Source organism: Hemicordylus capensis, chromosome 1, assembly GCF_027244095.1.
Source record: "Hemicordylus capensis ecotype Gifberg chromosome 1, rHemCap1.1.pri, whole genome shotgun sequence".
NCBI classification, from domain to species: Eukaryota; Metazoa; Chordata; class Lepidosauria; order Squamata; family Cordylidae; genus Hemicordylus; species Hemicordylus capensis.
The window spans coordinates 1540146-1562787 of NC_069657.1; positions in this window are offsets into that span (position 1 = coordinate 1540146).

Consider the following 22642-nt stretch of genomic DNA (forward strand, 5'->3'; position numbering starts at 1 on the left):
AGCATCGATCATTTCCTTGAGTGCTTCTCTATCAAAGGTTTTGCTGTTGGTCCTCAGTGCTGCTTGCTCAGGGGGCGGTGCTTGCCCACATGGGACCACAAGTCATTCTGGGCTGAATCCCCCACGAAGCCTCCTTCAACTTCTAAGGCCTTCCTGGTGACATTCACTTGAAGAGCTGCGCGTGTGGTGTTTGAAGTTCAGAAGGAGATGAAATCTTTCTAAGCCACTGACTCACGAAGTGATAACTAAAGGCAAAGATGGGAAGTTGACTAGATTATCAAGATCCTATCCAGGCGATAGAATATTAACACTCTGAAATCTGTAGTTTGTTTAATGGTTGGCATTTAAAAACAACAACAAAACACCCTCTTTGCACAGATCATTAGCATCTCCAGTTCAGAAAATAATGGCCTCAGAAATCTCGGCTCATGTTCCTAAGGATGCAACTTAAATGAAAAATAGGCTTGCTTTTGGTCTAATAAGCTTGTGGTCGCTGTAGGCGGTCTCTAGGCATCTTGCAGATACATTCATTAATCTCTCCCCCCACATCACTGGTACCATGTTTGTATACTCAGACAACATTTGTGCACACACAGAGGGATAATATTTGCACATAAGGCTGGAACTGCTTTTCTAAAGTGGTCACTGCAAGGCAGAACCTGCTTCATGCAGTTTGCAAAGTGTCCTCCCTGCTGTGACTGGAACCAGAAGTCCTGAGAAATGCTGCCGTTGGGGTTGGGAAGCCAGAGCCTAGAGCGGGGCTGCTCCACTTGGGCCCTCCTGCAGATGTGGGCCTACACTTCCCATAATCCCTGGCTATTGGCCACTGTGGCTGTGGATTATGGGAGTTGTAGTCCAAAAACAGGCGGGGGGTGCCTAAGCTGAGCAGGTCTGGTCTAGAGCCACGATGGGTTGGTCGTCCCAACCGTCTCCTGGCAATTCTCCCGTGTGAATGCTGATATCAAAGATGTTGTGGATGTTTCTGACTGTGGAGAGATCCAGCAAGTACTTTTTCAGCATTTGAGATTGGTGAAGCTTCCTGCCCTGAGACCCAGGCACTGAGTCAAAGGCTTCCCACTTATTTAGTTGAAACGTTTATATACGGCATTTCTCATTTACACCTTCCACGCAGAGTCCTACCATGAGAAAAATACATTAATAGCAACTTAAAAATAATTAAGAAACAATTATATTATTACTGCTGTCTAAAATAGACCACAGGGCATTATTCTGTGGCTTCACTGAATATCATCCTATTTACAGATAAAGTGTAGGAGGGATGTGGGGCTCCTGTTCATTACATGTGTGTGCAGATTTGATGATGATGATGATGATGATGATGAAACATCCATACAGCACTTCTGGCTCTTCGGCACGTAAAGGGGGCCTCTTGTTGCAGTCTGCTCAGATAAAGCCCAGGATGAGAGGACTATCTAGCTATAATGGAAAGGTTTTCTCTGCCAGATGCCAGCCGATGCTGTCTGTTGTGGTTCTGGAAGACACATTCGTCGAGTGCCCCGCAGAGCTTCAGTCTGGAGGCTCTGAACGAGGGGAGGATCATCCCCTTCACTTACTCCCTTGTGCTCAGACACAGGCTGCCAGAGAGAAATTTATCGGTGATCTGTTAAAAGCTTGTACTAACTGGTCAGTTCTCTAGAAAATTGATTATTTAACAAGGATGTGTAGATAACGAAAAGAGGTGCTACTTTTAAAAGGCCTTTATGGAACAAGGCAGGAGTTCCGGGCTTTTTAAACAAGGGCACTGCTTGTGTCGCAAACCTTCTGTTGTTGTTACCTCCTGACCCCACCACACACACACACACACACACTTAAATACTACAGGTATGAGACAGGCTACTCCAGTTACAGGCTTAAATCCTAAGTTACTCAGAAGTGCTCCAACTAAAATTAATTAATTCCAGTAAGACTGCTTGTGAGTAACTTGATCTGGATGTAGGCCAGTGACTAAGAACATAAGAACAGCCCTGCTGGATCAGGCCCAAGGAAGCCCATCTAGTCCAGCATCCTGTTTCACACAGTGGCCCACCAGATGCCTCTGGGGAGCCCACAGACAAGAGGTGAGGGGGATATGCCCTCCCTCCTGCTGTTGCTCCCCTGCAACTGGTATTGAGAGGCGTCTTGCCTCTGAGGCTGGAAGTGGCTTATAGCCCTCAGACCCCATCAGTGTACATTTAAACCTGTTTTGTTGTGTTTTGGTTTTGCCCCCAATGTGTACACTTGCTTACATTGAATTGCATTTGCCATTTTATTGCCCACTCCCCCAATTTGGAGAGATCCTTTTGGAGCTCCTCACAATCCTGTATGGATAAATTAAAAGGCACTCGACCCAGTAAGGACCCCTGGGGGACCCCACTTCTTGCTTCCTTCTATGGAGAGAACTGTCCATTGATTCCTCCCTTCCACTTCCTGTCCTTCAACCAGACTGTAGCAGGAGGCTGTCTCCCCCAACTCTAACACTTAAATTGCAGGCAGTTCAGATGAACAACCTCCTCTACACACAAGGAAGAAAGGGCCACAGAGAGAACAGGCTGCCTGCCCCAATGTCACGAAAGGACATGCCGAGGTCATCTCACGGTGTGTGAGGGGTGTTCATCCGAATCCCCCTCACCTTGGCTCTGGAGTGTGTGCAGAGAGGAGGTCCAGATGATCTCACCACATGCGAGTTGAGGCTGGGCCGAGATCAGGTCTGCACATCCTTTAGTGAAGTCAGGGCGTGTTTGTTCTTGCCACGGCCCTGTCCTCCTCACTCCTAGAGGAGGTTTTTCATCTGAACTGGCTCAAATTGAAGTTTGAAATGGTTTCTGTAAACTGTTAACTAATTTGCTATGGCCTATGAGTAGAACATGCATTCCTGGAAGTAGGGCACATCTGTGTGTGTTCATAGCAATGTGCCTGTGATGCCTGTAGTCTTTCCAGCAGCCCTGTGGGGTAGGCCATAGTCCAGAAGGGAGCGGAAGCTAGGAAACAGTTGTGCGCCTTGCCCTGGCGTGGTCAAGAGCTTTGGGGCTTTCCTCTGGACTCTTCTCTGAAGCCTCCCCTTCCCCTCTTCAGCTAGTCTCTCATCGTCCAATGCTGGCCCGCAAATGAGATGCATGGACTCTCGATGCAGACACTCGGTTTATCCCTAAAACGCAGTCCCAGGGAACATGGATCTGCTCCACTTTCATAGCCAGTCCATGGAAACCTCCCTGCAGGGACATAGCCAGGTTGGAGTGGGCCCAGAGACAAGATTTTAAAATGCACACCCACACCCCCCACAGAAGCTCAGCTCATGAAGTAAAGAAAATAAAACCTGAACATGTTTTGGGGAAATATAAGAAAACAAAAAACTCCTTGATGAGGGACCCCCCAACACATAGGGTGGGGGCTAGAGTTCCACCAAAGATTGGCCAGTGAGGGGCAATTTAAAGTTTTAACTTAGAAAAAAATTAAAACCTAAGCTTTAAAAGGTCAGTCTTTGTTATCAAAGATGACAGACTGATAAAAAGGAGGTGTGCCGACTGTTCTCTCTAGGACCTGGCAGCTCAGCCGAGAACATTCAGAGACGAGTTGGACCCTTCTCCAGCCTGTGCAATCTGTCCCCGTCTTTGGAAGCAGAGCAGGCTTCATCTAATCAAACACATCTACTCAGATGTGAGTCCCACTACATTCAGTGGGGCGTAATCCTGAGTATACTTGGAAAAGAATATTCACCAATGCGTTTAATAGAATGGATAGAACAATTCTCCAAAATATAATGAATGCATTGGCGAATATTCTTTTCCTGGCTTGCAGTTCATTGAACGGATGCTCTGCAGAAGGTTTAATAATAAATGAGTCCCAGACTGCAGGCTTTACTGCAGGAGGAAGTGGTGCAAATTAGAATGAGAGTATAAAAAGCATGCAGAATGACCGATCAGTTTACATCAGGGTAGACTGGGGTCATTCGCATTGCTACTTTCCCTCCACATGGTCTCCCCGTCCCATCCAGACTCTGTTTCTGTACAATTCTTGTTAACGTGTGTGCAAAGGAGCCTCCCTTCCATCCGAGCCTCCTGCCTGCTTCCCCTTTCAGATCGAAAGCTCTGTGCCCCCTCGAGGTGGGGGTTCATCCAAGGCTGGAGATCCCCACCAGCTGGAGGAGGGGGCTCCATCTGCCTGAACCCCCAGGAAAGCTGGAGATGAACAAAGGGAAGGGGGAGGGGGGGAGGAGGAGAGGTGAAGCTCCGGCCGGAGTTGAGGTTGCTGGAGCATCCCAGGAAACTCTTTTCAAGACTGCAACTTTTTAAGGATGCATAGACTTCATGTTAAGGGGAAATAGCCAAGAACAAAGTGAAATAGTGTGGCTGGCTGTATGTGAAGGGCTTTGTTTGGGAGTTGCTGCTGCAAATCCCTCCCCTCCCTGCATAAATGCTGCCCCCATCCTCTAAGGGTAGAACAGGCAGAGGGGAGTCCTGTGCGGAGACATTCCCGGCCTCCTCTGTTTCTTAGTCAATGGTGCCATGTCTGCAGCTGGGCGGGGAGCAAGGCAGCCCCCAATCTCCCAGGATGTAAAAACGCCTCCGAGAATGTGATGGCAAAGCGTCTACAGAGCAAGAGATTCCCTCTGCTCCCCTTTTGGAAAGATGAGACCATCTCCCTGAAGATTGTCCCCCCGTCCCCCAAGGCGGCTCAGGCCACAGACTTGAGCCCCCCCCCCCCGCCATGTCCTCTGCCTCCCTCTCCAGCTTGCAGAAGGAGGAGGCAGCCCATCAGGAGGGGGAGGGGAGGGGAGGAGGGGGTTGGCTAGCCCTGTGGTGGGGGGGGCTGGGGAGGGAGCAGCAGAGCTGGCCTGAGGGGGACCCCCAGCTGCCTCTCTCCCCCTTTCCCAGGTGGCTGCTGGGAGATCTCCACCACACTGCAGAGAGCGGCCCAGGGTGTGCGCATGTGTGTATCTGCGCATCCTATATCTCGAAGAGAATCCGGAGCACCTTCTTCTCACCTTGCCAATTAGCTGGGCCCCCTCCACACAACTCCCCTGTGGCTTAACTCTTCCCTCTGCATCCTCCAACAGAAGGAGCTTGAAAAGCCCATTTGTGAGCTGAGTCGGCTCCCAGGCTGAGCCAGAAGTCCTGACCTGGGAAGGTTCCGCTTGACGGGGGGGGGGGGGGGACGGATGCCCCCGGCTGACCTGTATTTGCAGCCATCCCTGCTCCCCCCCCCCCCCCCGATGGAGCCCTGCTTCTCCCAGCAGAGCTGCCTCGGAGAGGGGACTGCCCGGCCAGCTCTGCCCATGCCAGCTCTCCCTTGCCTGCAGATAATGCAGTGCCCGGGAACTGCCATGGATATCGCCTGCCCCCTGCGGACAGCAGCCCTTAGAAGGAAGGGTCCCTGCTCCGGGCAACCCCAGCCCTCCGCCCCACCCCACAGACCTGCAGTGACACACAAGGCGGTTCCGCGTCGCAGTCCCTGTGGATCGTCCGCAGTGCGGCCGCATCCAGCTCCCTGAAAGGCTGTGGGTGTTTTTAGCCTTGTGCCGGGCTGTGTTAATTTGTATGCATCAGGAATGTGGGATGCTGTTCAAAACCATTTTTGCTTTATGGTGTTTTATTTTATTTTATTTTATTTTTTTGCTTCCAGGTATGTATTCTCATGCAGGTTGCCTGGAGAAGCTTCCGCCACTGGGGGATTTTCCATTTCAGCTCTCAAAAGGCCCCTTTTGTGGAGGCGAAGCATGAAAGGCAATTGAAACATATTATAAGCAGTTGCCTTCCATCCCTTCAGCCTCATTTATCAGGTCCCCTGCAAACAGCATCGTTGCTGTCAATTCACAGATATTTTCTGGAGGCAGGGAGCCATTTGCAGCAGTTACGTGGCAATTATCTGCAGTGGCACTTTCCGAAAGAAGCTGCGTGTGCGGCTTAATGAGCCACAGAGCAGCGCTCGGCAAAGCAGTTCCAGGTGACTTCAGGAGCAAGGAGTGCCGGTTGCCCGCTCCAGCTGGACCGCTGGCTGGGGCCGTACCTGGCCTCTGGGGGCCTGGCCTTGGCTGGACTGGAGCTTGGCTACTGGCCTGCTCTCCGCATGGGGCAGCCTTGAAGGACAGTTCAGAACTGACAGTTTGGGTCACAATGCAGCTACCAGGTTTCTCCTTGGAGCAAGATGGTCAGAAGAACATCTTTCCCGGTGCCTTTATCAGCTCTGCTGGCTGCCAGTTTGTTTCTCGGTTCAATCCAAAGTCCAGTGGTGTTGACCTCGACAGCTCTAAATCAGGGGTGGTCAAGTGGAGGGGCTCCAGTTAGTGGCCTAGCCAGGGGAGTGGGGCCCATGTTCGCCCCCATCCCGGGAAGTCCTGCGGGGGTTTTTTGGTGTCCGTGTGCATGGCACGTGTCACATGCAAGGGGTGTGGCCAGATCCCCAGAAGGGCTGCATGAGCCCTCTGGAGTGCATTCCCAGCTGGGAATGTGAAAAAGGCCAGTTCCATGCTAGGGATCATTAGGAAGGGGATTGAAAATAAAACGGCTAATATTATCATGCCCTTATATAAAACTATGGTGTGACCACACTTGGAGGACTGCGTACAATTCTGGTCACCACATCTTAAAAAGGGCATTGTTGAACTGGAGAAGGTACAGAAGAGGGCAACCAAGATGATCAGGGGCCTAGAGCACCTTCCTTATGAGGCAAGGCTACAACACCTGGGGCTATTTAGTTTAGAAAAATATTACTGCGGGGAGACATGATAGAGGTCTATAAAATCACGCATGGTGTGGGGGGAGTGGATAGAGAGAAATTCTTCTCCGTCTCCCATAACACTAGACCCAGGGGTCATCCCATGGAATGGATTGCCCGGAAATCTAGGACCAAGAAACAGAAGTCTTTTTTCACACAACGCATAATCAACTTGTGGAATTCTCTGCCACAGGATGTGGTGACAGCCTACAACCTGGATGTCTTTAAGAAGGGTTTAGATAACTCCATGGAGGAGAGGTCTATCATTGGCTACTAGTTGGAGGGCTATAGGCCACCTCCAGCCTCAGAGACAGGATGCTTCTGGGTACCAATTGCAGGGGATCAAAAGCAGGAAAGTGGCCAGGCCCTCAACTCCCACCTGTAGGCTTCTCAGCAGCATCTGGGGGGGGCACTGTGTGAAACAGGATGGGCTGGACTAGATGGGCCTCCTTGGGCCTGATCCAGCAGGGCTGTTCTTATGAATCAGTGAAAGGAAAATACACGACCCAGCAAACTAATGCCAGCTGGGAATGAGCTCCGGAGGGCTCACGCAGCCCTTCTGGAGATCTGGCCATGCCCTCTTGTGCAAAGGTGTGTGGCCAGAGCCCCAGAAGGGACCCGTGAGCCCTCCAGAGCTCATTTCCCAGCTGGCATTACTTTGATGGGTTTTCTCCCTCTCAAGTGAGGTAGCCAACAAAGCAAGCAAACGAAACATGCACCAGCTATGAGCATAGCTGAGGAGTGAGCTGCAGAGGGAGGGGTGAGTCAGGCAGCCCTCAGCAGCTGGGTGGCCGGGGTTCTTTGAACCCGCCCACCCTATTATCATTGCACCCCTGGCTCGGGCTCTTCTCAGACTCCAGCACCCACCATCGCCAGCTGCAATAAATGGGGGCCTGGCATGATGGGAGCTGTAGACCCACAGCAGCAGCAGCAGCAGCAGCAGCAGCAGTGAGAGACCTTGGCCACTCCTGCCCTCGAGGTTCTGGGGCCAGATTATCGATTGGTGCTTTAATTTTAAAGTAGATATTATGCAGCTCTGTGTTTATGTGTTAAAGGATGTGTTGATTTAAATTGTTATTGACTGAATATCCCTCCCAGCTTTAAAGTACTATGATGAATCACTTGCCTGGCCTACATACATGTCCTATGTTTCAGGGTGCAGATGCTTGGATTTGGCACATGTAGTTCCCACAAGGCACTCAAATGTGGCCCATGGCATAAGAACCGTCCTGCTGGATCAGGCCCAAGAAGGCCCATCTAGTCATGCTTTTATTTTATTTTATTTTATTTTATTTTATTTTATTTTATTTTATTTTATTTTATTTTATTTCTATACCGCCCTTCCACAAATGACTCAGGGTGGTTTACACAGAGAAATAAATAATAAATACGGTAATAAGATGGATCACACAGTAAATAAGAAGATGTTTCCCACAGTGGCCCACCAGGTGCCTCTGAGAAGTCCACAAGCAAGAGCCAAGGGCCTGCCCTCCCATCTCCTGCTGCTGCTCCCCTGCCACTGGTGTTGAGAGGCATCTTGCCTCTGAGGCTGGAGACGGCCTATCGCCACCCATTGATAGACCTGTCCTCTGTGAATTTGTCCAAGGCAGCCCCTTTTAAACCCATCCAAGCTAGTGGCCACCACCACATGCCATGGCAGCGAATTCCATAGATTAATTACACACTGCATGAAAATGTACTTCCTTTTTTTCATTCCTAAATTTCCCAACCTTCAGTTTCATGAGGTGACCCCTGGTTCTAGTGTTGTGAGCTGTGGCTACTCACGATAAAAAAAAAACCAGGTTTGCGGAGAGCTCGCTCCGCAAACCTGGTTTTTTACCAGGGGTTCCCGAGCGGGTTACCCGCTCCGGAACCACCGGGCTTGCAGCCGATCCTGGTGGTTCTGACAATTGGCAAAAATCAGGCTAGCGGAGGCTAGCCTGATTTTTGCTGATCGTCAGAATAGCCCCTTTCTCTTGCAGAAGCCATGCTGGTTCTCCTTCATCACAGCCTGTTCTTCTATATGCTTAACAATATTGTCCTTAATTATGCTTTCCATCAATTTACCTGGCACCGAAGTTAAGCTAACTGGCCTGTAATTTCCTTGATCCCCACTGGATCCCTTTTTGAAAACTGGAGTCATGTTGGCTACTTTCCAGTTCTCTAGTACAGAGCCTGATTGTAGGGACAAGTTACATATTTTTGCTAGACATCAGCAATTTCACATTTGAGTTCCTTCAGAACTCTTGGGTGGATGCCATCTGGCCCTGGCAATTTGTTAATTTTTAGTTTTTCAGGACAGTTGAGAACACCTTACCTTGTCACCTCAAATTGGCCCAGCATTTCAGCCTCCAAACCTGAGAAGCTCAGTTCCGGAGAGGGTATATGGTCAGTATTCTCTGCTGTGAAGACAGTTGTAAAGAACTCATTCAGCTTCTCTGCAATCTCCTGATCCTCCTTAATAATCCCTTTCACGCCTGCATCATCTAAGGGTCCAACCTCCTCCCTGGCAGGTTTTCTGCTTCTGATATATTTAAAGAAGCTTTTGTTATTCCCCTTGACACCTCTAGCTCTCTGCTCCTCAAACTCTCTTTTTGCATCCCTTATAGGACTCCTTGCATTTCTTTTGCCAGAGTTGATGTTCCTTTTTGTTCTCTTCATTTGGGTAGGATTTCCATTTTCTGGACTTCCCTCTTTTGGTAGAGCACTTTGCATCAGGCAGGTAAGGCTTAACCATCTCCATACCTATTTCTCAGTCTGATCACATCATATTGTGATACTGAGAGGTAGACAGCCATAGGCTGATTCTTTCCTGCCTTCTCCCCCCACCCGTCCCGCTTGCCTAGAGTCAGGATCTAGGGGCACAGCTGCTGACTGGCTGGAGCCATCCAGGCTCCTGGAATCAATAGAAAGGATGCCGGCTAGAGGGCTGCCGCCTGATGTCCTGTGAACAACTTCTTTTGAATTAAGGGGGAAAGGACAGAAGTGTCTTTGCTGGAGCAGACAGCCTTCTGTTTCCCACAGGGGACAGCCAGATGCCTTTGCAGACTCACAACTTGGGAAGAAGCTGTTTCCTCCAGCTATTTATCCCCAGTCCCTAACTAGTGTGGATAACTCTGTGCTTCATGCAATAGCTCCATGGTTGAGCTCAGCCATTGTTAGGAAGGGGGCATTGCATAAATGTGGGTCAAGGGCTCTAGCAGAACTGGGCAATCACCAAGCTGTGGTGGGGCTGCACCCAACCACCTACCCCACTGCCAACACCCAGCATGGTGCCTTTCTTGGTTTGGGGCAGGGGCTGCTTCCTTCCCACATATCTGGGTTTCCAAAAAATGGTTCAAGCCAGAGTCTGGGGGTGCAGCTTGGGGGTCCCCACCTGCTTTGAGCAACAAGGCCCTGAGGGACTGGTGACTGTTCCTGTTCAGAGATTAGCGGACATGGACCATCCTCCGCAACACTAGGCAGGCAGCTGCCAAGCTCCTTGGAGGGGAAACTGGGTTTTACTGTCAGCAGTTTTCTCAGGATTATTTCTTCATTGCTGTTTGCCTATAATTTTCTCCTGACAAACCCATTAATTTGCTGGATGTGCATTTCATATTTCCCCAAATTGCATTTTATCTCTTAAGTGTGGAATTCCATGTTTCTAGGTGCTGCTAAACCCCATTCATGTGTACTAGAAACAATGATTTGCTATTACAGTCCTTTGTGAAAGGAGGGGAATTGTTTTCCTGAAGGTTAAAGGTGCTCAGAGCCATCTTAGCATCAAATGTGCAGCTGTTCCTAAGCAGAATTATTCTTTGCGGTGAGAAGGGGCCCAGAAGCAGAGAGGCTGGGCATGAGGCCAGCCTTGTCAGAACAAGGCCAGGGAGAAAAACACTGCAGAAGTCAATTTTCAGAATAGCTAATCCATGGGGGGGGGGGGCGTTTACATTTGTGAATGGAATTAGGGCCACTGTATCCTGGGGAGTTCCTCTGGATGGGTGTCCTGGATGGGCTCTTGTGAGCATGAAAGATCTTACAGGCATGCCTGTGCCAACAGCCCCTCATTGCACTCCTTTTCACTGCTTACCCCAACTCCTAGACCATTTATGAAACAAATTAGAGAGCACTGGTCCCAGTACAGATCCCTGAGGGACCTCACTTCCTACTTCCCTCTGTTGTGAAAACTGTCCACTTCTTCCTACATGCTGTTTCTTGTCCTTCAACCCGCTGTCCCCAGGACACCAGGGTCCATGGGCTGCCAGAGGGCCCCTCCCTGCCACCAGCACCCAATGACCACTGGATGCACGGCCCATCAACCTCAGTCATCTGGCAAATGCTTCATCATGCCCATCGGCACGATGCATCAGTAGCAGACTGACATGACACACCAGGCAGTGGCGGGGGCAGGCAGGACCTACTAGAGAGGACGTACATGTTCTCTACCAGCTGGCAGAGTGTCTCTTTCGCTGCCTGGGTGTTTTGTTCCTTTGTCTCCGAGAAAGGAAGAAAGCATCCAGACCCAGCTGGGAAGGCATGCAAAAGGACGCTGTTGCTGAGCATGCCCCTGCCCCCTGATATGAATCATTGACATGCTTCTCATGTGTCATGTTGATACACCACACCAGCTGGGTGTGCCCAGAAATGGGGCGTGGAAGCACACATGCAGGGGCATAGCTACCGTTGGGCAAGGGGAGACATTTGTTTCTGGGCCCGCTGCCTCAAGGGGGGCCCCCAGAGGCAAGTCACATGATCATTATCCTGGTTCCCCAGCACCTGTGCTTCCTTTGGTGTTCCAGCGGGGGGTATTCCTTCGCTCTCTGTCTCTCTCAAGTCCCCTCCCTCCTTTCCACATCTCCCTTTTGCTCCTCCTCCCCAACCCTGTCCTGGCCCCATCCAGCCTGCCTTCTTTGTCGTAGGTCAGGGCTCTCATTGGCTGGCAGGTGGATGTGTGACGCGTCTGAGCCCTCCGCACATGGAAGCAGAAAGGAGCAGCCGCATCAGCTGGCTGGCGGGTGAGAAAACAACAGAGATTGCTGTTTGTGAGGGACACTCATGCCCCATTTATTGAGGCCGCTGTTCCTGGCTTCCCACCTTGCTGCTGGTTTAAGCATCTGGCTAGCCACTGCGTCATTTGTTGGCAGGGAGGGTGGCTGCTGTGTGTTTGTGTGCTGAGGAGGAGGAGGAGGAGGAGGAGGAGGAGGAGGAGGAGGAGGAGGAGAGACATGGAGCCTGACTCCTCAGGTGAGCGCTGGCTCCAACGGGCTCCTTCCTCCTTTTTCTCCGGGCGGTGGGAGAGTTAAGGGGGCTTGTGCTGCTGCCACAGCCGAAAGGGACACCCAGAACTGTGCCTTAACAAAAGCCATTACTGCATGCAAGAGAGCCTCCAGTCTATTTGGTCTGTACAAGGCTCTTCTTGGCGTTTTTACAGAGGTGGCCCCGCGTGAACTTTTAAAAGTAATAGAGGACCTATTCTTTTGTCTCCTGACAGAACTTCCGGGTTATTTTTGACACTATATGGTAAAAAGTAATGGCTTTTCATGTGAAACAGTTAGGAAAACCGGGAAATAGATAGATAGATAGATAGATAGATAGATAGATAGATAGATAGATAGATAGATAGATAGATTACTGGGGCATTAGCAACTTCCTCCCTGCCATTGCCAAGGTAGAAGCGAATACTTCATCACATTTCTAACTCAGGTCAATGGTTTAGTTGGCATTTATTGTATCTTCCTGTTCCCTTCTCTCTCATCTTAATGAGTTCGTATTTAATTTCCAATAATATTTATAATTCTAAAAGGGACAGGCTTTATCTGAAATATTACAGAAAGCTAACATGTTTCTTTTTCTGTGGGAATCTCTGCTTTCTATGCATTTATGGAATACATATACTGACTATAGAAATCATCCTTTTAAAGAATACTTCATTTACACTAAATGCCAGTTTAAATCTAACAGGGATCCTTTCTCTTAATGTCATGAAGTGGAACTCTCTTGCTCCAATATCCGTTCAGAAGTACTGATACAAAATATTTTTTAATACCAGAACAGCATGTCTTTCTCTAGTAGTTTCTCTAGCTAGGATATGTGCAATGATTACTGTTCTACATTGATGCTGTTGTATTAGTTGGGTCTGCTGTGCTATTGTTGTTTACACCTTGTAACTGTAGTTGGGGTATGTGCAGTGATTAAAATTCTCCATTGATTCTGTTGTATTAATTGGTTCTGCTGTTATTTACACCTTGTAACTAGTTGGGATAGTAAGCAGAGACATCGGGCCAGGAGAAGAAGAGGAAGGCAGTGGGGGGGGGCATTTTAAAATCTCATCTCTGGGCCCACTCCAACCTTGCTATGCCCCTGTACACGCGTGCACACACACACACACACGGCGGCGGGGTGGGGAGGGCTCAAAGTGGTGGCAATGTTACCTCGAGTCCTGGGCCACTGTTGACCTCGCTATGCCCCTGTGAGCCAGCAGTGTGATGAAGCTGCAAACAAGGCTACTGCAGTTTTAGGCTGCAGGGCCAGATCCATTGTGAGAAGTAACCTTTCCACTTTATTCCATACGCTCTGATCTCGTCTGGAGGTCTGTGTCCAGTTCTGGGTGCCTTGCTTTTATAAGGCTGTAGTAAAACTGGAACAGGTTCAGAGGAAGACCACAAAGGTGGTCAGGGATCTGGAAAACAAGCGCTGTGAGGACAGGGGGAAGCAGCCCTGGGCACATTTAGCCTGGAGAAGAGAAGACTGAGAGTGGCACAATATGGCTGGGGGGGGCGCTGGACTTGGTGGCCTACTAGAGCCCCCCTCCCAGATTCCATGGCAAGAATGGTCTATCAGGTTCCCCATCTCCCCTCAGGAAACAACAGTTCCCAGGATTCTCCAGGGACAGAGGAAAATTGATGGCTTTGGTGAAGTCAGAAATCACTCCAGGAGATTGGAGAAGGCACATCGGAGCCTCCTGCAAGCCCCCAATGGGTGAGCAGAGAGAAAGGTCCCAGCTCCAGCACCTACGCTGCTGTGAAGGAGTCCCCACAGACAGGCAGCCCGGATGACTACGCTGTGTTTTCATTCTCCCCATGCAGCCGGTGGGCATGAATTTTTTAATTCATACATCATTTACAATTTGCTGCAACAATTCTGCAAAATCAGTAAGCTTTAAAAAGTTAATGAAAGGGAATCCATTTTTTTCCCTGCTGCCTGTCGCTGCAAGTTCTATAATTTGTTGTCCTGCACCAGGGAGAAAAGAGATTTATTCATCACAGTTGTGGAAACTGGAGTTGGTGTGGGGGGGGAGGTACAGCGGGGAAAGGCTTGAAAGGGTTGCCTGTGGCTTGTTCTGTGAGGCTCCTGGGCACCGTGGCTGCTCTCTGGGGGTCCTGCCCATGCGTTGTGCAGGGCTGCAAGAGGAGTGCTGTTCCTGGGAGTAATTGCCCTGCCCAGAATGGCATTGCTCGTCCTGCCCTGCCTGGAAAGCTGGGACTTCTTGTCTGCCCCAACATGGCATCGTCGTCATGTTTAGGAAACAGGCAGTGCTTCATCGGCTGGGTTTCTCAGATACTCCTCGCCAGTATAGATAGGGTTGCACGGGATTTTGTGGTCCAAGGTTGTAGCGGGGTGGGGGGGAGGTGGGGGGGCTGCAGGACATGGAGAGCCACAGGGGGAGCTGAGAGCCAGCACACCAACCCCAACAACTCCCGTCTTGCCTCTGCCAGCAGCTCCCTGGCAGACCTACTGGCTGCAGTCTGGAGAGAAGGATGAGCTTAAGCCCAATGGAGGCCTTCTTTCATTCCACCACAGCCCCCAAAACACACACACACACACACCATGGCAGCAATCTAGGAGGGGGGTGGGGTGGAGAGAGAAAACAGGGCTAAAGTTTGATGGTAGGAGGAAGAGCTCTAGGGCTCTCTCTCTCTCTCTCTCTCTCTCTCTCTCTCTCTCTCTTTTTGCCTCTCGCGGGAGATGGGGATGTTATGCTGGAGCCCTGGAGGCAGCTGCTGGAGGTCCCTCCCCTGCCTCCAGTCTGGTGGTGCACCACTCCCAAGGGAATCCCAGGGAGACCTTTGGAACCTCCCAGGCCTACCTGGAGAAGCTCCCTGAGACGGAACCCAGAAGCCAAGCATTTGCTTGACCACTGAGCTATGGCCCCTCCCCAAAGCTTGACCCTTCCCCACGGAGCTAAGGCATTCCAAGTTCAGGAGTGGATTGGTAGCTGGTTGAAGGACAGGAAACAGAGGGCAGGAATAAATGGAGAGTTTTCACAGTGGAGCCAAGTAAGGATACCCAGGGGTCTGTACTCAAACCAGCACTTTTTAAATTGTTCATAAATGATCTAGAAATTGAGTTAAGTAACAAATATATGGTGTGGCCACATTTGGGGTACTGAATGCTGTTCTGGTCACTGCATCACCATATACATAAGAACAGTCCGGCTGGATCAGGCCCAACGAAGCCCATCTAGTCCAGCATCCTGTTTCACACAGTAGCCCACCAGATGCCTCTGGGGAGCCTGCAGGCAAGAAGTGAGGACATGCCTTCTCTCTTGAAGTTGATCGCCTGCAATGGGTATTCAGCGGCATTGTGCCTCTGAGGCTGGAGGTGGCCCATACGAATATGAATATGACAAATATTTATATACCACTTTCCAACAAAAAGTTTCCAAAGCAATTCACATAGATATAAATAAACAAATGAAACGGCTCTTAAATGCTTCTTAAATCCATAGACACCTCTTAAATCCCTCTTAAGACTATATCTTAAGAAAGACATTGTAGAACTGGAAAACGTGCAGAGGAGGGCAACCAAGATGATCAAGGGCCTGGCGCACCTTCTTTATGAGGCAAGGCTACAGCATCTGGGGCTCTTTAATTTGGAAAAGAGTTGATTATGGGAAGACATGACAGAGGTGTATAAAATTATGCATGGTGTGGACAAAGTTGATAGAGAGAGCGGTTTCTCCCTCATAACACGAGAAGGCCAGGAAATTTAGGATCAACAAAAGAAAGTACTTTTTTCACATAGCACATCATTAATCTATGGAATTCTCTGCCGCAGGATGTGGTGATGGCCACTAGCTTGGACGGCTTTAAAAAGGGGCTTAGACAGATTCATGGAGGACCGGTGTATCAGTGGCTACTAGTCTGGTGGCTATAGGGCACCTACAGCCTCAGAAGCAGGATGCCCCTCAATACCAGTTGCATGGGAGAAAAAGCAGCAGGAGAGAGAGCATGCCCTCACCTCTGGCCTGTGGGCTTCTCAAGGGCATCTGGTGGGCCACTGTGGGGAGCAGGATACTGGACTAGGTAGGCTTCCTTGGACCTGATCCAGCAGGGCATAGCATAGTCTTTATTTCAGTCTTTGACCAGCATAACAGCAAAATAGCCAAAAACAGTTCAAAAAATCTACTCTTACAAAATAATAAAGAGTCTTTATAAAATTACTTAGTATAATAAGTAGAAGAAGCTGGAAGTTAAAACTATGAATATAAAACTATATATAAAAGTTAATCAACACTAATAACGGCTTAGGTCCAGGGTGTTTAAGAGAGCGCCTTCTCTGTCGTGAACCCTGTCGCCTATTAAGATCATGTAGAGAGGTTCAACTATGGGTGCCGCAAACTCGTTTGGTGGCAACTCGGGACCGGGCCTTTTCTGTGGCTGCTCCAGGGCTTTGGAACGCGCTCCCTGCTGAAATAAGAACATCTCCTTCTCTGTTTGCTTTTAGGAAGACCCAGAATATGTACTTCTTTTCCCAGGCCTTCAACTGAGATTCGATTTTTACATTTTAATGTGTTTTTAAAATGTTTGTATCTAATTTTTATCTTATGGATTTTAAATGTGTTATGTGTTTATGTTTTAATTCTGTACACCGCCTTGAAATTTTTATACTAGGCGGTATATAAATTCATTCATTCATTCATTCAAAAAATCAATGAATAAATAAATAATATCAGAATGACACCGAGTACAAAGGTAACAAGACAGCAAAATTATGTAATTAACACAGTATTCTATACTATGTATGGCGGCAACATATCCAGTGAGTGGAGGCAACATACATATAGGCGTTAGGATCCACCAGGGCTGTTGTTATGTTCTTATGACACTCACAGCACCCATGTCCTGCTGCTAGGCAGGAAGCATTTCATGTTAGGTGTTGGGCACATCCATTATGCACCACACATCAAAGACAGTAAAATGTCAATGAGACCTTGGAATTCTCCATTCCAAAAGATGGCAGTGCTGATTGATTTATAAGCATCAACTTGGAATTGCATAGCGTCTAACTACTCTCTGCAGTGAAATATTGATTAACAAGGGACAACGCCACACAATTGCAATGATGAATTTCATCTGGATGCCAGTCCTTTTTAAATGAACGGCACTCACAGTACTACAACTGGGGTGGCTTTCTGAATCCAGACTGCCTCGTTAAAAGGGGGCTGCTGCCTAGAAAGAGTGAGTCATGAAGTCAGCTATGACCAATTGGGAACTGCCTCTAGAGAAAAAAGAAACTTAGAAGCATGTTCCTTCTTTCCCCACCACAACCAGAAAAGGCGACATCTGTTGAATGCCTGGTTCTCATATAGCTATTCGAGGTCTCAGTCCGCAGAAAAGATGAAAGCAGAAAGATTGTATCCATGGGGGAGTGCTGTCTTGGGTAGGGGTGTGCATGGACCATTTGCGATAGATCGGACTGAACCTCCGCTCTGCAAACCAGTTCAGTAAGACAGGTTTGATTGTGAACAGCTTCAGCCCATCCCTAGTCTTGGGCTGGTCTAAAGTATGCCCAAATGTGAAATTTCAAATGTGAAATTAGCAATCTCCTTGCAAAAATATGAAACTTATCCCTTCAGGCTCTGTACCAGAGGACTGGAAAGTAGCCAATGTCACACCGATTTTCAAGAAGGGATCTAGGGGCAATCCAAGAAATTACAGGTTGGTTAGCTTAATGGCTGTTCCGGGCAAATTGATGGAAAGCATCCTCAAGGATAAAATTGTTAAGCACAAAAAGAACAGGCCCTGCTGGGAGTGAACCAGCATGGCTTCTGCAAAGGTAAACCTTGCCTAACCAACCTTTTGGAGTTCTTTTGAGAGTGACCACAGGAATGTGGATAAAGGTAATCCGGTTGACATAGTGTACCTAGACTTTCAAAGAACTTTTAGAAAGGTTCTTCATCAAAGACTCTTGAGAAAACTAACCAGTCATGGTGAAAGGAGAGAGGTTCACAGGTGGACTGGTAACTAGTTGAAGGACAGGAAACACAGGGTAGGAATAAACTGACAGTTCTCACAATGGAGCAAATTAGAATTGGGGTGCCCAAGGGATCTGTACTAGGATCAGTGCTGTTTAATTGATCTAGAAGTTGGGGTAAGCAGTGAGGTAGTCAAATATGCAGATGGCACTAAACTATTTAGGGTAGTGAAATCCAGAAGAGATTGCAGAGAGAGACAAAAGGATCTCTCCAAACTAGGGGAGTGGGCAACAAAATGGCAGATCAGTGGTGTAGGGAGGCCGGTGGTGATCCCAGTTCAGCCCACTGCTAGCGGGGGCCCCACTAGCCATGCCCCCTACATCTGATGTCAGATGCAGTGTGGTTTCGCTCATAAATGGAGCTGAGGGCCCCATTTGCAAACAAATTCCATCCAGTGCCACATTCGCAGTGCAGCCAAGAGTGGCTCTCCCTGCTTTAAAAGGCCAGGCCAGGCTGGGAAGCTGGGGCTAGTTAAGCTTCTTAAAAACAGAGCTGTCTGTGGGAGGAAGCAAGACGTGGATTCCTTTGGGCAATGCCTAGGTTTGTAGCAGATCTCTTCAGGGCAGGGCTGACACTCGATGGACCATTCAGTAGTCAGGCTTCTTGCAAGCATGGTGCAGTGCTGAATCTTCTCTAGTCATGTTGTTAATACTGTTGGGAATTATCTCTGGTAAGAGAAACCCTTTTTCATTATAGCAGAGTGCACAGAGGAACAACACAGTGGAATTGGGTTAGGCATGTGTGTATGCTGAGAGTAAAGCAACTTGGAGCCAGTTCATCGTTTCAAATCAATATAAATGGTATTTATTAGAGAACTCTATTCTGGATAGGAAAGTGAGGAGTTAGAATCTCTAATCTAGCTAGCTAGCTGGATGCAGATGGATTCTGCATCCTCTCTGCACATATGGTGCAGGGAGAGAAGCTTGCCATGTTGCAAGGTAGGAGGCCAGGAAGGAAGTGAGAGAGGAAGGAAGTTAGTCCCTAAGAGTAGCAATCTACATTCCAAAGGGATAGTGTCAGAGCAGTAGAGAAGGGATGACCAATGTCTTGACCCTCTAGCCCTCTGACTCACTAGTCTGTCCTCCACTGTCATTGAGACAAGAGACAGCGTATAGTCCTTCACTTCCAACACCCCCTCTCGATGTCTCATGACTCAGTTCACAAGATTCATTTTCTCTCTCAGCTTTTTAAAGCAGGGTCTTGGTAGTGGCTTAGTGAGTATTTCATTTGTTGGGCAGTAGATCAGCTTGATTAGTCCATCCTTCTGCAGACTTCTCACTACATGGTACTTCACATCAATATGCTTGGTACGCCTCTTTACATCTTCTTGTTTGGAGAGTTGAATGCAGCTTTGGTTGTCTTCATACACTGGTATGGGCTATGGTACATCTATACCTAGATCTTTCAGTAGTTGACACAGCCATTGTATCTCGTCACAGCCCTGTGCAGCTGATACATATTCTGCTTCAGTGGTTGATAATGCTGTTATGTCTTGCTTGGTGCTTGACCAGCTTATGGCTCCGTCTCCAGAGAAAATTATGTGACCGCTGGTGAATTTCCTTTCTGTTAGGTCTCCACCCCAGTCTGCATCTACATATGCTTCTAGTTTTGGTTGACTGTTAGCTGGCAGCTTGAGCTTAAAGTGTGCAGTACCCTTTAGGTACTTAACAAGTCTCTTAATTGCATTCCAGTCCTTGACCATTTGTGATGCAGTCTTTCTGCAAAGTAAGCCAACTGCTGTACTAATATCTGGCCTAGTGAGTGTACTAATGTACAGAAGCTTACCCAATGCTTCACGATATCTATGGTTGTCAGATAGTGGCTCAGTTTGATCTTCTTGCTTTATGTAGTTCACTTCCATTGGAGTTGGTGTAGGATTCGCATCTTCCAGTCTGAGCAGGTTTATCAAGTCTTTAATTTTCTGTTCTTGGTTGATGAGGAAACTTCCATCTTTCTCACTTTGTACTTGAATGCCCAAGTAGTGTGCAATGTTGCCAAGTTGCTTGACTTCCACATCTCTGTTCAGATGATGCATTATTCCCTTGCTGTCATCTGAATTCTCATAGGCAAGAATCAAATCATCAACATACACGAGAGACGCTCCCCGTTTTTCGAGAGACCCTCCCCGTTTCCAGGTGCCCGGTCAGGCAATCTCAGAATTTCGAGTGTTTGTCCTTGAGGGTGGGCCTCCGAGATAGGCGGGGGATTCTGTTGGTGTACCGACCACCCCGCTGCACTTCAGTCTCCCTACCTGAGCTGGCGGGGGTGGTCTCGGAGGTGGCCTTGGGTTCCTCCAGGCTTATTGTTTTGGGGGATTTCAATGTCCACGCTGAGGCCCCCCTAGTGGGTGCGGCTCAGGATTTCATGGCCTCCATGGCAACCATGGGCCTGTCTCAATTGGTATCCGGCCCTACCCACGTGGCGGGACACACTCTGGATCTGGTTTTTGCCGACCGGGAAATAAATGATCTGGAGGTGGGGGAATTTGAGACCACTCCCTTGTCATGGACAGATCATCACCTGGTGGGGTTTAGTTTGACTGCTCCATCTGCCCTCTGCAGGGGTGGTGGGCCGATTAAGATGGTCCGCCCCCGGAGGCTTATGGATCTGCTTGGATTCCAGACGGCCCTCAGGGAGTTTCCAGTGTCCAGAGCTGGTGACCCTGTCGATCCCTTGGTTGATCTCTGGAATGGAGAGATGGCCCGGGCTGTTGACACGGTTGCCCCCAAGCGCCCTCTCCGGCTTAGTGGAGCCCGTTCCGCTCCTTGGTTTTCCTCGGAGCTTAGGGCGATGAAGCAACTCAGACGACGGCTGGAGCGACGCTGGAGGAAGAGTCGTCACGAATCCGATCGAACATGGGCTAGAACCCATTTTAGGGACTACGCCGTGGCGGTGGGGGCGGCGAAGAAACATTTTTTCTTCGCCTCCATTGCGTCTGCTCAGTGCAGGCAAACAGAGCTGTTTCGTGTGGTGAAAACATTGCTCCACACATCCCCCCGGACAATGGGGGAGGAGCCATCTACAGCTCTTTGTGATCGGTTTGCCTGTCACTTTGCAGATAAAGTCGCTTACATCCGTGCTGACCTGGACTCCAGAGTTTTGGCAGTTCCGGCAGACGTGCCTTTGGTACCATCTGGTCCCGTTGTGTTGGATTCTTTTCGGTTGGTGCGGCCTGAGGATGTGGACAAGATCCTGGGCAGTGTGCGGGCGACTTGGTGCGCTCTTGACCCTTGCCCTTCATGGCTAATAAAAGCTGCCAGGGAGGGGACAGGCAGATGGCTGGAGGTGATGGTTAATGCTTCATTAAGGGATGACAGGATGCCATCGTGCCTTAAGGAGGCGATGGTAAGACCAGTATTAAAAAAGCCCTCCCTTGATCCCTCCAGCCTGGACAACTATAGACCTGTGTCTAACCTGCCCTTTTTGGGCAAGGTGATGGAGCGTGTGGTGGTGTCCCAGCTGCAGAGGGTCTTGGATGATACGGATTATCTGGACCCTTTTCAATCTGGCTTCCGCCCCGGGTATGGGACTGAGACTGCCTTGGTCGCTCTAGTGGATGACCTACGCCGGGAACTAGACAGGGGGAGTGCGTCCCTGTTGGTTTTGCTGGACCTCTCGGCGGCGTTCGATACCATCGACCATGGTATCCTTCTGGGCCGCCTCTCGAGTATGGGAATCGGAGGCACTGCGTTGCAGTGGTTCCGGTCCTTTCTTGAGGGGAGGGTCCAGAAGGTGGTGCTGGGGGACTACTGCTCGGCCCCGTGGCCGTTGGCCTGTGGGGTCGCGCAGGGTTCGGTCTTGTCCCCCATGCTGTTTAACATCTACATGAAGCCGCTGGGAGAGGTCATCCGGGGATTTGGACTGAGTTGTCAGCAATATGCGGATGACACTCAGCTCTATCTCTCCTTGTCATCTGATCCTAGGGAGGCGGTGGATGTCCTGAACCGGGGACTGGAGGCCGTGATGGGTTGGATGTGGGCTAACAAACTGAAATTGAATCCGGATAAGACGGAGGTGCTGTTGGTCAGTAGGAGAGCCAATCGGGATGTGGAGATTTTACCAGTTCTGGATGGGGTTGCACTCCCCTTGAAGGAACAAGTACGCAGCTTGGGGGTACTACTGGACCCGGCTCTGCTTTTGGAAGCTCAGGTGGAGGCGGTGGCCAGGGGTGCCTTTGCACGGCTTCGGCTGGTGCGCCAGCTGCGTCCCTTTCTTGAGAAGGCAGATCTGGCCACAGTTACCCACGCCTTAGTCACGTCGCGGCTGGATTACTGTAACGCGCTCTACGTGGGGCTGCCCTTGAAGAATATCCTGAAACTGCAGCTAGTGCAAAACGCGGCAGCGAGGGTGTTAGCCAGAGCTGCCCGTTGGGAACATATCACCCCCATTTTGAAAGAGCTGCACTGGCTACCGGTTCGTTTCCGGGTCCAATTCAAGGTGCTGGTTTTGACCTTTAAAGCCCTAAACGGTTTGGGCCCGGGGTATTTCAGGGACCGCCTGCTCCCAAGGGTTGCTGCCCGCTTGACGAGGACATCTGAGGGGGCCCTGCTCCGGGTGCCGACAATGAGAGAGGCCCGGCTGTCGTGCACTCGGGACAGGGCCTTCTCTGTTGCTGCCCCCAGACTCTGGAATGCTCTCCCAGTGGTCATTCGCTCCTCGGACTCCATCATGGCTTTTAGAAAGCTTGTAAAGACT